Consider the following 17,643-nt stretch of genomic DNA (forward strand, 5'->3'; position numbering starts at 1 on the left):
TAGTCTCATTTGGGGGCATAGGCATGGTGCTAGCTATGGGTAGATCTGTTTTGCTTGGGAAAAGTCAGGAATAAAGAAAAGTCTGGAAAATCCAACAACTGAAATGCTGAGTGGTGGAGGGCAGTGCTGGGTGGAAATATATGATAACCCAAGCACTGGTGGTCCTGTAGGAAAGCAAAACCGAGACAGTAGGTGGATTGGAGGTCAGATCTGAGGTTGGAGGTGGTCTATATCTTCAGGATGGGGGTGATTATTATAGGAGGAATCAGGACAGCCCCAGAGTATACGGGGCACAGGAACTAAAGGGTCTGGGTCAAGCGCCAGGGAAAATGGACTGACCCCATTATGCTGGTCTTTTTCTTTGTTTTTTAAAAATTTATTGATTTATATAATACCCATATGGTAAAAAACAAAAAGAAAAACTCAGACAATGAAAGAGGTAATACATTGAAAATAATTCTCCCCCGGTGTCTAATCTCCCACTTCCCAGCCTGCCAGCCCCAGAGGCAACAGCTATGTTCTGTTTCTTATGTACCTCTCAAGATATATTACATGTGCACGTTTATTTTTACACCTATGGAAGAATGTTATAAACTTTGTTCTACACGTTTTTTCCTGTGTATCAATATATCATACATCTTGAATATCATTTCATATCAGTACATAGCAATCTCCCTTCTTATTTTAACAGCTGCATTGTATTCTATTAACATATAGCACTGCAATTTATTTAACCTGCCTTTTATAAATGGTTGGCTATGTTATTTGCAGTCTTTTGCTATCACAAACGATTTTGCAAAGAATATCTTTCTACAACTGTCTCTACATCATGCATGCATATATCTGTAGGATGACTTCTAGAAGTGAAATGACTGGGTCAAGTGTGCATCTGTATTACTCATTGTGATAGGTATTGTCAAAATTGCCCTCCAGGGAGATTGCACCACACTTATACTCTCACCAGGCATGTATGCTAGTGAATTTCCTCACACCCTTGCAAACAATTTATCACCAAATATTTCGGGGGCTTTAAAAAATTGAGGTATGATTCATGAACAGTGATATGCACAGACCTTCACTGTACAGTTTTGACAGTTGCATAAACTCTCACCCCAATCAAGACAAATTCCATCACGCCAGAAGGTTTTCCTCAGGCCTCTTTCTAGCCAATTTTGTCTCCTGCTCCAAGAAGCAACTGCTACTCTGATATTTATCACCATAGATTTTTGTTTTTGAACTTCATATAAATACGATGTGTTCTCTTGAGTTTGACATCTTTTTTTTTTTTTTTTTTTTTTTTTTTGCCGTACACGGGCCTCTCACTGTTGTGGCCTCTCCTGTTGCGGAGCACAGGCTACGGACGCGCAGGCTCAGCGGCCATGTCTCATGGGCCTAGCTGCTCCGCGGCATGTGGGATCTTCCCAGACCGGGGCAGGAACCCGTGTCCCCTGCATCGGCAGGCAGACTCTCAACCACTGCGCCAACAGGGAAGCTCAATGTTTGACTTCTTTTGATTGATTTAAGGTCTGTGAGATTCATACATGCTATTATCAATGTTTGTCCCTTTTCATTGGTAAATCGTATTCCATTGTGTGGCTATATCAAGATTTGTTTGTCCATTCTCCTCTTGAAGGACATTTGGGTGGTTTTCAGTTTGGGGCTGTGGTAAGTAAAGCTATCAATAACATTCTTGAACAACTCTCTGTGTGGACATATGTTTTTGTTTCTCTTGGACACATGTCCAGGAGTAGGATTGCTGCATTATAGTGTAGGTGTATGTTTTATCACGTAAAAGACCACCAAGCTGTTTTCTGAAGTGGCTGAACCATTTTACACTCCCAACAGCAATATGTGCTGTTCTCAGTCTTTTACACAGGGATCATTATATTGGGTGTGAGGTTTTATCTCATTACTTTAATGAGTATTTAACACCCTTCAATGAGTTTTAATGTGTAATTCCCTGATGACTAAAGATATTGAGCACCTTTTCATGTGCTAATATGTCATTAATTTATCTTCTTTTGTAATGTCTGTTCAAGTCTTTTGACAATTTTTATTGGGTGATTTGTCTTTTATTATTGATTTGTAGGCGTTCTTTATGTAGTATGGATACTATTTTTTTGGTCAGATATATATTTTCGCCCAGTCTGTGGCTGACCTGTTTTTTAATGATATAACTTGATGAGCACAATTTTAAAATATTGATGAAGTTCCATTTATTTTCTTTTATGGTTAGCCCTTTTTCTTTCCTAAGAAATCTTTGCCAAAGCTGTGAAATTGTTCTCCTATATTTTCTTTCAGAAATTTTATAGTTTTAGCTTTTAGGTTTCTATCCATGATCCTTCTTGACTTGATCTTTTGTACATGGTGTGAGATAGAGGTCAAAGTTCATCTTCCCCCCCATGTTTATTCAGTTGTTCCAGTGCTATTTGTTAAAAAGCTGTTTCTTTCCCCCACTGAATTGCTTGGGCACCTTAGTAAAGAAAAACAACAACAACTGACGTGTAATTATGGGTCTTTCTCTGGATTCTCTCTTCTGTTGCAATGATCCTTATTCTAATGCCATAGTCTCTTGATTACTGTAGCTTTATTATCAGTTTTAAAGTCAGGTTGTGGAGGTCCTCCAACTTTGTTCTTTTTCAAGATTATTTTGCCTATACTAGGTCTTTCATTTATACACAAATTTAAAAATCAGCTCGTCAGTTTCTACAAATGGGCTGCTGAGATTTTGATTGATTTTGCATCAAATCTATTGATCAATGTACAGAGATCTCATCCTAACAAATTAAGTCCTCCAGTCCACCAGCCTATGAACATAGTATACCTCTCCATTTATTTAGGTCTTGTTTAATTTCACTTAGCAATGTATTGATGTTTTGTAATTTTTTAGCACACAAAGGGTTCTTGCATAGCATTTATTTAATGTACTTCTACGTTTTTTTAATAGTTTTCATGCTATTAAATATTTATTTAATTTTCCAATTATTTATTGGTATTATATAGAAATATAATTGATTTTTTAATAGTCAACTTGTATTTAATAATTTTGCTAAATTTTCATATTAGTTCTAGTAGCTTTGGGGGTAGATTCCTTTGGATTTTCTGCATACACAATCATGTCAAATTGAATAAAGGTATCTTTACTTCTTTTCAATTTTTGTATCTTTTATGAGCTTTTGCCCAACGTTGAATAGAAATGGTATTTTGGACAAAGTATTCTTGACTTACTTGCTACAATGACCTGGACAAGGCCTATACTTCTAGCAGCCTTCATTTTCTCATCTATAAAATGGGGATATATTGGTTGGGGTTTGGTTAGAAAAACATTCATCATGCTAGGTATTTCAAATGGAGAAGATTTAATACAGGGGATTGGTTACACAGGTGTTAGGAGCCTAGAAGAGTGAAAAAGGGGAGGGAACGTATCCTAAATATTAGAGATGTAGACAGCAGCAACTGTTCCTTAGTGCTGGGTAGGAAAGGCAAGAGGTGATGCCACAGCATTTAGGTGCTCGTGGGAGAATACCTGGTAGGTGGGCCTCTGGATCTTGAAGGGAAGTCCTCCCCAGGAGGTCCTCACACCTTAGGGGACACCGGGTCACTGGTGTTTACACGTATGGGGGCAGTAAGTGACAACTCCTGGGAGTGGCTAGAGCCTTGACTGTCCTCTGCTGTTGCAGAGATGCTGCCAGAAACTGGAGAGAGCGAGTCCCTTCTCCCCTTCTACCGATCTTTCAGCAATGCCTCCTTCTGGCAAAACCCCAAAGGAAGCCAGGCATCAAGGAATTCTGGGATATGAAGTGTGAAGACAGCCAGCCCCACAATGTCAGAGTAGAGCAGAGGTTGGCAAAGTACAGCCCACAGGCCAAATTTAGCCTCCTTTCATGTGGCCCACAACTTAATAATAATTTGACATTTTTAAATGTTGAAAATAATCAAAAGAAGAATAATATTTTTGACATGTGAACATTATGTAAAATTCAAATTTCAGTGTCCATGAATTCCAGCCAGGTTCACTGGTTTATGTGTTGCCTATGGTTACTTTCGTGCTACAGTGGCAGTGTTGAGCCTTTGTGACAAATACTTAGGCCCGCAAACCCTAAAATATTTAGTATTTGGCCCTTTACAGAAAATGTGTGCAGTATGGTTTAGAGAGTGTTTTGGGGGCTGAGAGATACTAAGTAAGATAATAAATGACCCCTTGCAGAACAAAAATGATGACTGAAGGAGTTAGTATGTATAAAGTACTTACTAGAGATTTTTAACATACAGCAAATACTTAACGCATTACGAGCCTGTGCTGTGTGTCAGACACTAGGCTAGGTTTTGGGGTGCCAGAGATGAATAAGGCATAGTTACGACTTCCAGGAGATCCCAGCTTGGTAGTGGTGGAAATTGGGTAAGAAAAAAAATCAAAGCAATATAATAAATGCATTATTCATATCCTACTGTTTGCCCTTGCTGTTCTGGGCTGCAGGAGAGACGCCACAGAAATAAGGCCTCAGGCATTTCCTGTACTGGAACAGAGATGTGGTCCCACCATAACCCCCCATATACTGCTAGTGTAAATATTTGCCTTAGGACCTGTCTTTCCTCTAAAATGAGGAGGCCATCTCCATATCTCCAGAGTCTTATCTATTATACAGTTGACAATAGGCACCTGTATATACGTGTGTTGAATGACTGAAAGAACAAATTGGGATTAAGCAATGTTCCGTTCAGAAGGCACCTTCTCATCTAGTCCAGTCTCTTCAAATGGAGAAATTGAGTTTCAAAGAGTTTATGCAGCTCACCCTCTGGGTGGTTGGATTCAGGAAAAACCTGCCTTTTCAGAGCAGGTATAGCCTCATGCCAAGGCACATGGCTTGGTGGGCAGAGCTCAGACCAGAATTTCAGCCCTTGCTCACCCCTCTTCAGCTGGAGGCCTTGTGCAGTACATAACTTGTCCCAACCTGCCTGCATCAGATCTTTCTCCAGTGTCTGCCTCCCTGCACCCATAAGCCTCTAGTTTCAATTCCTCTGCCTTTTCCAAAACATCCCTTGAGGTGCAGGTGGGTGGGGGAGATGATGTATTTACAGCTTGGTGTTTGAGAAAGATCCCATAGTGAAAGGGATCCTAAATCTTTCTGCAATTGGGCCGCACACTAATCACTTCCAGGTCCTGGGGCTGGCAGCTGGCATGGCTCTAAGTAGCCGGCTGTCACGCCCTCGCATACATATTCCTGTTGTCAGAATTAATAAGGCACAATTGCCTGGGGCCTTGTTACCCAAGAATTAAACTTTGGATTTTTATCGTGCAACCTCGAGGATGCTTTTATGGTATCAGAAGCGTTTGGACGTTAAATACTGCTAATATTCATCGCTCCCACATGGGTGCTTCACATTCTGCTCCATTCCCAGTGTGATTAAGGAATGAATTGATTTGGATGAGATCGGCACGTGCTCTTGACAATAAAATGATGAGTCCTTTATGAAGCTGTGCATATAGTGGGCCTGCTGCTGCCCTCGAGGCTGGTAAGTGGGAGCTCATGGGCGTTTGGCACCAAGCCCAGATCACAGTGACACTTGCCTCTGGCCAAAGGAATCTGTAGATCCTCCAAGAGGCTCCAGAGTCCAGCTCTTCCTCCTTCCAATTCCCTCCCTCTTCCCTTTCTTCGTCCCTCTTTCTCTCTCTCTTCCTTCCTCCTTTCTAATTTATATCTTCCCTTTCCCAAATTTCTACCTAACACGCTCTCTCCCTTCTTTCTACTCTTCCCTCCATCCTTTTTACCTCTCTCTCTTCTTCCTTCTCTCCCTTCCCTGAAATCTTATTAAAACACCAACTTTCATTCTCTGCCTTAAATTTCTAGGAATCCCTTAACCTCACTTGAGCCTGATCTGCTTTTCTGTTGGGAGAATCGCATTCCCCAAAACAGAGGCCCACTCACACTGGCCCACCCAAGAGGGGTCCTAATAAGACAAACGCGTGGAGTTGTAAGGAGACCAGAACCTCCTAATTCTAGCACAGAGCCTCTAACAGGGTCAGGCCTCGTGGATACAGGCCTTGGATAGGACGGAAGTTCTGGATTTCAGGTGCCTGCAGGTTGTGCTGAGAACATGTGATAATGTTTACTGAGTGTTTCCTATGTACCAGGCACTGTGCTAAGTGCTTTATGTGGTTTATAGATCACTGACTCCAATGGGAGAGACAGGCGCTCAGAGAGGTTACCTGCCTTGCACTATGGAACTCAGCAAGTTCCCAGCAAGACTGAGTGGGAACTCAAACTCAGACAGCCTTTCCCACCTGGTAGTCCATGTTCTATGGAGTACGTTGACATTAACCTAACTCATATACACTCAGCCTACACACGGTTCATCAGGGTGCCATTGGCCCCATGTCAGCCTCATTACCGTTCAGATCTTCTCCCAGTGTTGGCTGGCAACCTCTTCCAACCTCCCTTGTCTCCATGTGAGGTCATGTGACTCTCTCTCCCTAATGGAATGTGAATAGAAGTGATGTGTATGAATTCTAGGTCAAGGTGGCTAAGAAGTGGATGTGCTTTTCCTCTCTTTTCCCTTCTCTCTGGGGGCAGAGGAACTTTGATTCTCTAGGGGCTTGTGGAGGTTAATATGCAAGAAGTTTGGGTCCCTGCATCACCACTCGGAGGAGTGCTCCCCATGCACCAGGGTATCTGAAATATCACATGAGCAGGAAATGATCTCCCATTTCATTCAGCCTCTGCCATTTTGAATTTATTTGTTACAGCAACTGGAGTTACCTGCACAAATACAGTTTGCAAACCCCACATAGGAAGATAGGGTTGTTGGCAAGGGGTCTCAAGCAATGCTTTATCCATGACTCGGGACCTCTTGCAGATCAGACAGCAAGGACACCGGCAATGACCATGATGTAACTCATTAGAGGCAGACCTTTGCACTCCAGTCTTCATACACTGCCCTTAATCAAGAGTGATATGAGGCAAAGGAGGGAGATGCAGTTGTGGAGGAGAGGGAATTGCTTTCCTGTGAGAGAAGGGTCACAGCTAGGTTCCCTTAAGGGAAATAAAGTGATATTCCTTTTCTTTCTGACTTTGAGGATGGAAGCTAATACCTATTACACTAAAAAAACAAACCACGTCATATCACTTCTCTGCTTGAAACCAGAGGCTTCTGAGTTCACTCCTAATAAAAGCCAAAGTCCTTACTTTGGAACATAATCTGCTCCCCTCTGCTCTTACCTCCTGTCACTCTCCTTGCTGTTACTTTTACACGTTCCTGTGTCAGGGATTTTGCATTTGTTTCTTCTGCTTAGAATACTTCTCCCACAGCTATCCTCATGGCTTTCTCTCACCTCCTTTAAGTCTTCTCATGTATCATCTTTCAACACCATCCCTACCAACTCTATTTGAAATGGTACCTCTTACCCCACCCTACTTTCCCCTAATATGTTATCAAACTTATTTGTTTACTCATTGTCTCTTCACCAGATTGTGAATTTCATAAGGCAAAGATATTTTATTTTTGTTTACTATTGTACACCGGATCCTGGGATAGTGTTTGGAATATCATAGGCACGTCACAAATACTTGTTGTCTAACCACATTCTGTCCTATATTGAGATGCTGTTCAGTGGCATTGCTGTTGACTGAGTTTTCTTTAAAAAATTATTTATTTATTAGTTATTTTTGGCTGTGTTGGGTCTTCGTTGTGTGCTGGCTTTCTCTAGTTGCAGTGAGCTGGGGCTACTCTTCGTTGTGGTGTGTGGGCTTCTCATAGCAGTTGCTTCTCTTGTTGCGGAGCACAGGCTCTAGGCATGCAGGCTTCAGTAGTTGTGGCGCGTGGGCTTAGTTGCTCTGCAGCATGGGGGATCTTCCCAGACCAGGGCTTGAACCCATGTCCCCTGCATTGGCAGGTGGATTCTTAACCACCGCGCCACTAGGGAAGTCCGTAGTGGAAAAACTTTGAGTTTCTCACCATTATTAGCTGTAAGTTTTCTTTTTTTATATATGTTCCTTATCAAGCTGAGGAAGTTCCCCTCTATTCCTAAGTTTATGAGAGTTTTTATCATGCATGGATATTGGATTTTGTCAAATGCATGAATGGAAATGATCATGAAAATTTTTTTCTTTCGCCTGCTGATTTGATGAATTACATTTACTGATTTTTAAATGTTGAACCAGCTTTCCATACCTGGGATAAACCCCACTTGGTCATGGTGTATAATTCTTTTATACAGTGTTGGATTTTACTTGCTCATGTTTTGTTGAGGATTTTTGCATCTATGTGTATGAGTGATGTTGGTCTGTAGTTTTCTTTTCTTGTAATGTGTCTGATCTTGGGGTGTAGTAGGGTAATGATAGCATGATAGAATAAGTTACGAAGTATTCCTTTGGCTTCTATTTTATGGGAGAGATTGTGGAGAATTAGTATAATTTCTTCCTTAAGTGTTTGGAAGAATTCACCAGTGAACCCACCAGGGCCCGGTGCTTTCTGTTTTGGAAGGTTATTAATTATTGACTCAATCTCTTTAGTAGATATAAACCTATTCAGATTACCTGTTAATTCTTGTGTATTTTTTGGCAGATTGTGTCTTTCAAGGTACTGGTCCATTTCATCTAGGTTATGAAATATGTGGGCATAGAGTTGTTAATAATATTCCTTAATTATGTTTTTAATGTCCATGAGATCTGTGGTGATGTCACCTCTTTCATTTCTGGTATTAGTAATTTGTGTCTTCCCTGTTTTTTGATTAGTCAACCTGGCTAAAGGCATATCAATTTTACTGACCTTTTCAAAGGGCCACCTTACGATTTTGTTGATAGTCTCTATTGATTTTCAATATTCATTTTCAATTCATTTCTGCTCTGATTTTAATTATTTATTTTCTTCTACTTACTCTGAATTTAATTTACTTTTCTTTTTCTAGTGTCCTACAGTAAAAGCTTAGATTATTGATTTTAGATATTTCTCTTTTCTGATATATTCAATACCATAAATTTTTTTCTAGGCACTACTTCCAGGGTGGTTGCTGTGCCTGGGTTTCTGCTTAGTAAGTTGTGATTCTCTGTATCAGCCTGTCTGTTTGGGGGGCAGCAGTTTTCCCTGTGACCTTGTGTCTCTGAAGAACTTAGGAAGAGTTGCTGATTTCTCAGTTTGTTCAGCTTTTTACTTGTTGTTAGGATTGAGTGGTAATTTCTAAACTTCTTACACACCCAGCTAGAAACCAAAAGTCCATATTGTTGAGAAAGAAAAAAAAGAAGAGGAATAGAATTAGTGACCAGCATTTAAAAATGAAGTAATTCCAGTTAATAACATCCAATCATTTTCTGGCTTCTCTAGAATAATTGGACAACACTATCCTTTATTTCTCCCAAGTTTGAGTTGAATAGCAAGTTGAGTTGATGCTTATCTTGGTGGGACATATGTTCTCCGGTTCTCCATGATCTATTCCCAGCATGGCTCATCTTCTTATTTTTCTTACCTTAGCCCTGGAGTCATTTGAGTTTGTGACTCTTACTTTAGATTTTGCTCTTCTCCCAGCTCTCCCCTCTCTGACCTGCCTGGGTTTATTGTTTTGTATTTGGTCTCATAATTGACTCCTAGTTCTGAGCCATATCATGACAGATGTAGCACTCCCTCTCTCTCTAGTCCAGATCTGGTGTCTTTGATCTCCCTTGTGAAGCTAAAAACAGATCAGACTGTGTTTCTCCAGGCTTATCTCAATTGGGCTGGATGACTGGGCGTATCAGAAGGTTCTCACATCAGGGCATCTGCATATTCCTGGCCCCTTTACCTCTCCCCACCTCTCTCCTGAGCAGGGTCCTGGGGTGATGGGTGGGGCACCAACAACACATCTAGGGTCCCTATGACTGTAACGATCTGCTTGCTCCCTGCCCCTGCGAACCTCTGACCTGCTCAGCTGCAGCCACTTAGCCCCCAGCAGCAGCCCCATGGAGACTCAGAGCTCAATGCAGACCATGCTCAGAGAAGTATCGGGAGGTCTTGGCAAACAGCCTCTGGCCCCACATGGACAATCCTGGTGGGACTGCATCATAGCACAGAGACTGCTGGTTACTCTGAAATCAGTACTTTCTCTTGAATGTACTTTGGGGGAACACTTGTAGCATCTTGCTGGAGGCTGATGAAAACAAAAGCAAATAAAAACAGGGAGAGATAAATCAGGTGGATGGCTCATCTTCTCCAATTGGAGGAAAGGAACATGAGACCCCAGTGTGCTCAGACAGAAAGAGATTAAAAGAGTCAACAGCCTCTCCCCTCCTTTTCCATCATGTAAGGCAGAAATGACAGTTGCTGACTGAATAATGGTGGCTAAACAGGGTAATCCTTGAGAGGGCTGAGGAGGGATTTAATCATTGCCTGCTAGTTCCAGCATTTGAGTAAAAAGGACAGTTACTAATCACCACTTCCTCCACTCCATTTCACTCCTTTTATCATCATTCTTTCTATACAAGTGGTGGGAACGCTAGCCCAAACTGGAAGGAGAATGGTCAGGGGATTTGTCTGGCTTCAGGTATGGCTTGATTCAGATGCTCACATAATGTCACAAGATCTCTCCTCTTTCTTGCTTTTACTGTTGGATCCATTTTCAGAGTCTCTACCTACATGTTGGCAACATGGCTCGATCCTCCCATCCTTCCAAATTCAAGTCCAGTGAGGAAAAAAAGAGTATCTGCAAAGCCAGGTTGATGTGTGGAGTGTTAATCACAGAGCAACAATATTTCAGTACAACAGAGGGGCTCTTTGTGATTTATCTTTTACTGCATTTTTATAAAGGGCAATATATTTTCTTATTTCTTTCCCTTGTTACCATAGCAATCTTTCCTAAATTAAATATGTAACCAATTACAAATATATAGAGGGATTCTCTCTTCCTGTCACCTAACAGAGTCCCCAATTCCACTTTGATTAGCCCAAGATGGGGCACATGCCAACCTCTGAATTAATGGCTATAGTTAGGGGGATTTGGTTGGGCTAAATGGCCAGTTCTGGGTCACATGCCTCAGCCCTAGAGTCATGGGCAAGGTCCCACACAAGATGGAGAAGGGAGTGAATGAACACTGATATTCCCCAAATGCCCATTCCCTGTGATCTTTCATTCCATTTATCTCCTGCCTGCAACAACCTTTCTCTCACTAAGGACATCAGTGGTTGTCTCAGTTGGTCTGTGCTGTATAGTAGAATACCATAGACTAGGCAGCTTATAAACAACAGACATTTGTCTCTCACCATTCTGGAGGCTGGGAAGTCCAAGATTAAGGTGTCAGAAGATTTGGTGTCTGGTGAGAGCCCACTTCCTGACTCATAGATGGCCATCTTCTCACTATGTCCTCACATGGCAGAAGGGGCAGGGGGTCTCTCTGGAGTCTCTTTTATAAGGGCACTAATCCTATTCATGAGGGCTCCACCCTCATGCCCTAATCACCTCCCAACTGCTCCACTTTCAAGTACCGTTGCATTGGGATTTAGGATTTCAACCTATGAACTTTGAGAGGGCACAAACTTTTAGTCTGTGGCAGTGGCCTCCTGCCTGTGAAATCCAGTGGATAATTTTCATGCATTATCTTAATGAAATTCCCTGCAGAATTGGGCTCTGATTATATTTTAATATTTTCTCCACATTCCAAGGTCTCTCTTTTCATTTTCCTTCCTATTTTACTAGCTCCTCCTTTTATTCCCACCAATTAAATATTTGTTGTTATTTCCCCAGGTTTAGTTCATAGCCCTTGAATCAATTAGAAATGCATTCAGCTTTAAGTGACAGATTGCTTGAGGAACAGTGGCTTAAGCCATAAGGAAATGACCTTGGGTGTCTTAGAGCTACCCAGTGGTGTCATTAAGGACTCGGGCTCTTTCTATGCTTTTTCCTCAACATTTTTAGCTTGTTAGCTTTTCCCCTATACTTGTCAATCTCATAGTGACAAAATACTGTAGTGATGAGCATTTTATTGAGTTTAAAGCAGGGACAGTGATGAAGAACAATGCCAGCATCTCACTCTGTGAATCTGCCCTTTTACAGGTAGGACAAAACCTTTCAAAAATCCTCCTGGGAAAACTTGCCTTTCACCTTATTGGCCAGAACAGGGTCACATGTCTATCCCTGGCTGCAAAGGCAGCAGGGAAGGGGGTCGTCAGTCAGTGAAGTCTGCCACCCCACACACTGCCCCTGAACAGCCCTCTCCGTCCCCCAAAGCCTTGGCTGCCATCTTCACACTAATGCTCCCAGATTTCAGTTCAGACCTTTCCTTTGAGATACAGAACAGTGGAGGTCAGACCTTTCTAGCTGGGTAAGTCTTGGGCACTGTACGCAGTCCACGTGCTCAGAGCAGAACTCAACGTCGTCCTCAAGTGTGCGCTTCTTCCCACGTTTTCCAGCATGTCCCACATTTCTGCCACAAATAAAAACCTAGATGCCGTCTCCGTCCTCGTCTTGCTCACCCTGCTCTTGCTGTGAGGGATGGAGTCACTTTCCCAGTGTTCACACCCCCCCAGGTTTAAACTCTGTATCTGTGCTCTTGGCCACATGACTCTGGGTTCTTCCCAGTAGAGGCAGAACACATCGCCCCACCCCATCCGTGTTGGGCGTGGCCTGGAGCGGGGGTGAGAGCGTCGACTGCCCATTCTGGGCCAAGGCTGGACACTCGCATGTTCCCGAGTGTTCGCCTCGCTCAGGTGATTGCTACCGAAATCTTGGTCTCTGTACAGCAGTGCTGAATCGAAATCATGGAGACAGAGTTTTGGGTGAAGAAGAAAAGAGTAGCTTTATTGCTTTGCCAGGCAAAGGAGGCCACAACAGGCTAATGCCCTCAAGACTGTGTCCTCCCTGAAAGGGTTCAGTGAGTAAAACTTACAGTGTTAGCTCAAAATAGGGTTCTTCATAAGGATCGGGGCAGGTGCGGGGTCTGCATTCTTCTCTTCTCATGGAACATTTCAAAGCCGTCAAGGCCAGCATCGGGAGGTCCAGAGATGGGCTCTGGTGGTCTTTGGGGTTATTGTACAGTGACCTTCTCTTCTGGAATGAAGAATGCTTCAAAGAAGAAGAATGTAAGGGATTGTTTCAAAGAGGATAAACACCGGGTGCCTGATATAGCTTTAACTAACAAATGAGTTACTCTAGGCAATTAGGTGCAAAGGAATCATTAACAAAAGAAAGAAAAAAACATATGGAAAGAGGGCGTGCAAGTGAAGCATAAGGTGATGGAGACCTAGCTAGTCCGGTCAGTTTTAGCTATAACATGACCTGCCATGAGAAGGACGTGCTCCAGGTGGCTACAACCCCTTCCGTCTGGACCCTGAACGAACCCTGGAGCCTGAGCCATGTGTGGACTGAAGCCGACCTGGAGCCTGGAGCCAAGTGCAGCCTACTTACAGCTTGCAGCAGAGCACAAGGACAGCCTAGATCAGCCTAGCTGCAGTCCCAGGAGCATGAGAATAAATGCTTTTTGCTGTAAGCTGCTGAGCGTCGAGCTGTTTGTGTTATGGCGTTATTGGGGCAAGGGTTCACTCTCACTGTTGTGGCCTCTCCCGTTGCGGAGCAACAGGCTCCGGACGCGCAGGCTCAGTGGCCATGGCTCACGGGCCCAGCAGCTCCACGGCATGCGGGGTCCTCCTGGACCGGGGCACGAACCCGTGTCCCCCGCATCAGCAGGCGGACTCTCAACCACTGCGCCACCAGGAACACCTTTTATGTTCCTGTTTCATCTGTCCCTTTCCCACTGGTCTGTTCTATCTAACCGTCACGCCCCAGCTAAAATATCAGCTGGTATGACGTCTTCCCCGCCCTCAGGGTGCTTCTGGTCAAGCAGAAAACACAGCTATTGAAGAGTAACTATTCGTTCAGTGTTGCAAGTGTTTAAAAAGGAAACTAGCTTGAGCACATAGCAAGGAACCTGCACCTGTTTTGGGCTGGGGGTCCCGCAGGGCTTCCTGGGAAAGTGGTATTTAAGCAGAGTATGGATGAGAAATGGGATATGGCCAGATAAAGTGGAGAGGCAAGAATACTTCAGGAGGAAGAAAGAGTTTGTGTGAGGACCCTCAGGGCAGGGAGTGAGGTTGCTGTGAGAGAAGGGAGGACGCCCTAAGGTGGAGCCAGATGGGGGGGGGGGAGGACCCAGGGATCAAACTTTTGTCCTAAAGGCAACCAGAAGGGTTTAGGTAGGGGCATGCTGGAGACTGGGTCATGAAAGGCAGAGCAGGTCTCTCCCTGGGATCCCACAGTAGTTTTAGCTCTGTTATCACATCTACGTCCCTGCCTTGCAGCTCTGTGTTTAAGCATGGTCCTTCTTTTGAGACTGTGAATAACTCCAAGAGAAGGATGGGGTGGCCGGTGAGTGCCCCCCACCCCAGAGCACAGGCACGGTGGAAGGAAGAAACAAACACAAGGAATTAATATTTAAGAAACACAAGCTTTGTGCCAGGCACTGGTTTGGGTGTTTCACCTGCTTCGGGAGGCAAGAGGGCAGAACTTTGACAAGGACGGAGGAGGGAGGGATGAAAGAAGGAAAAGGTCCATCACTCATTTTCAGATTTACCCTAAGGACAAGATCCAGCCTGCAGCCCAAAAGATTCAGATGAGATTTGAGCAAGGTCTGCTCCATGGAGAATGCGGGATGTTAGACGCTTAAGTGCATTTTCAAGGCTGGAGGAGAGTTTCCTCCTCTGGCAATTGTGAGGAGTGAGCCCAGTCCTCGTGGGGACTGAGTGGTGAAGTGATTGTGCTGAGAGGCAGGGGCCACCAGGCTGGTGGTCCTGTGGAGTCCTCTCCCATCCCTTTCTGGGTGTGACTCAGATCCCCTGGAAGTAATTTGTCCACAAGTGCTAGGAAGAATCTACTGGGCTATTTGGGGAAGGATGTCTTGCTGAATTCAAGGTAAATAATGGGCATCAGGTGCCACCTGAAGGCCAGGTAAACTTGGGGAAAATTTCTTAACCTAATTTGCAAAATGGGGCTTAAGCGCAATGACTCTGTAGCGTTGCTGGAGGGAGAAATATGTCACATGTCTTACGTTCAGTGATGGTTGGGGGTCTTTTCTGTGTCTAGTGACCTCTTTTGGGAATGAGGGCCAGATCCATACCCTTGACCTCTTTGACAGTCTCTGTCTCCTATTCCTGCTATCAGAGAGGAGGGAGGGAGAGAGAGAGGGAGAGAGAGAGAGAGAGAGAGAGATCAAGTGTGCTCTGAGATAATTTTAATATTTCCCCTTTCCAGAGGGAGAGAGGGAACAGAGCATCTTTTGTTCACCTCCATGCCGCTGCGCTGTGATATAGACTTTCAGAGATATTCATGTTGTGATTTATTCAATTCTTTTTCTCCGCTGATTTTAATTAAGTTCCTGAGCTGTCTCCAAGCCTGGGGAGCGGGAACAGAACATGAAACATTGAGAGCCAAATGCTTTTCCTTTGCAATTGAGTTTTTCCGAGTTCTTAAAGTGCTTCACGGGAGAGGTGAGAGGCGTCCAGAGGCTGAGGCATTTCCTGTGCTCCATCAGTCCCTAAATAATAAACATAAACATTAAAATCCGGTTAAGAAAAATCACAGAAGTCATTACAGCTTGGTGGCTGATGGGGACTTTGATCAAATCTTTTACGCAATTTCACAGTTTCTGGGGGAATTCACTGAGCTGGCATTGATCTTGTTCGTGCCAGATGGATTGTTTTCTCCCAGCAGCCACGGTGCGGAGAGCACAGGACCTGCCACCTCCCAAACCAATTTCATCTTCGGATCTAAGTTCATGTCATGCTTTTTAAGGGCAATGCCGTGGCAGCTTCTGGACCAGTTCCTTGGATTCCCATCAGGCACAGCCCACACCGGACCTCCAGCAGGCCTTCCCAGAGATATGGAAAGTCAGTGAGGTCCCAGAGTCAGCCTCTGATCCCTGGGCCAGAGGAAGGTCACTCAGTAGGATCTAAAAGCCAGATGGCTGACCACCGGCCTGTGGTCAATGTTGTGGAAATGGTAAGTTTGAAAATGCAAATGCTTTTGGAGCCGGCCTACAACCTAAGAAGAGAAATAGCCCGTGTATGGACTTTGGCAAAAGGTGGATCCAAGCTGGGTCTAAAGTGGGCAGCCCTTTAGGCCAATAGTTATCACGTGGGAACCCTGGCTTGCTGTGGCCAATGTTCTGAATTTTCCAAAAGCCAGAAACAAGGACTTCGAGTAATACGAAAATTTAAAAAAAACACCCAAATCTTATATTTAAATATTGAAAACAAATTTCCAAACATTTAAATCACTTTGCTGGTCAAACAACATACATCTGCAGGCTGGAGTGTAGCAGTGGACACTGGTTTTCAATCCCTGACATGTTGGTGAAAAGTGAACGCTCGGAATCAATGTCCAGGCGCCATCACCTACCAGCTGCATGACCTTGGCACGTATTTTAACTTCCGAGGCTCCACTTATAAGGACAGTACGTAGAGCACGGTGTACTCACAATGTAAAGAGCCTGGTGCACAGTATGTAACCAATAAATGCTATAACGGTTGCTGTCATTGTCATTGTTAGCTTCTTCTTTATCATCACCATCACTGTGATATGGTGATTTATAATACGATATATATATATATATATATATATATTTGGTTACGTTTCTGTGTTACTGTTTCTGTTCTGTTACTGTGTCCCTGTTTCTGGCCAAAGAGCTCCTAAAACTCTTGGAATTTCCTAAGCTATGACAGCAAGAAAGGTGTCTTGAGTTATGTTAACGAGGTGACTTTTGGGGGTTGATGATTAGTTGAGCCAACCTTGCGAGTAGAGGCTTTGAACTTTCAGGCCCATCCTCAGACTCCAGGGAAGGGAGGGGAGGGGCTGGAGATTGAGTTCAACCACCAACGGTCAGCGATTGAATCAATCATGCCTATGTAATGAAGTCATCATAAAACCCAAAAGGACTGGGTTTGGAGACTTTCTGGGTTGGTGAACACATGGAGATTCAGGGAGAGTGGAGCTCTTGGAGAGGAATGGAAGGTCTGCACCCCTTCTCACATACTCTGCCCTGTGCCTCTCTTCCCCCTGGCTGTTCCTGAATTCAATGCTTCTATAACTCACTGGTGATCTAGTAAGGAAAATGTTTCTCTGAGTTCTGTGAGCCACTCTGGCAAATTGATCAAACCCAGGGAGGGGGCTGTTGGAACCTCTGGATGTATATAGTCAGTCACAGTGGTAAGTCAGAAGCCCAGGTGACAACATGGACTCCAGATTGGTCTCCAAAGTGGTATATATATGCACAATGGAATACTACTCAGCCATAAAAAAAATGAAAGAGTGACATTTGCAGCAACATGGCTGGACTTCGGGAGTATCATACCAAGTGAAGTCAGTCAGACAGAGAAAGACAAATATCATATGATATCACTTATATGTGGACTATATCTTGTAATAAACTTTAATGGAAAAGAATCTGAAAAAGTATCTATATCTATGTCTATATCTGTATCTATATCTGAATCACTTTGCTATACACCAGAAACTAATGCAACTTTGGAAATCAACTACAATTTAAAAAATAAAAGAAATGTGAAAAAAAAATCATCATGTTGTACACCTTAAACTTACCCAATGTTATATGTGAATTAAATCTCAGTAAAGCTGGGGAAAAGAAATGTGATGAAACATGCAAGTTTCACATTAGACTTACTGGATCAGAC

At 43.5% G+C, this 17,643-nt stretch overlaps 1 long non-coding RNA gene across 1 annotated transcript in view; it reads left to right on the forward strand.

Moving 5' to 3' along the window:
* The window catches only part of LOC132593502 (uncharacterized), a 197,487-nt gene extending 180,140 nt beyond the window's left edge, over positions 1–17,347 (forward strand). The window contains exon 6 of the long non-coding RNA XR_009559109.1: positions 15,746–17,347. This is a non-coding gene — a long non-coding RNA (uncharacterized lncRNA). The remainder of the gene's footprint in view (positions 1–15,745) is intronic.
* The last annotated feature ends 296 nt before the right edge of the window (positions 17,348–17,643 follow it).

The sequence above is a fragment of the Globicephala melas genome, chromosome 15, assembly GCF_963455315.2.
Source record: "Globicephala melas chromosome 15, mGloMel1.2, whole genome shotgun sequence".
Classification (NCBI taxonomy): domain Eukaryota; kingdom Metazoa; phylum Chordata; class Mammalia; order Artiodactyla; family Delphinidae; genus Globicephala; species Globicephala melas.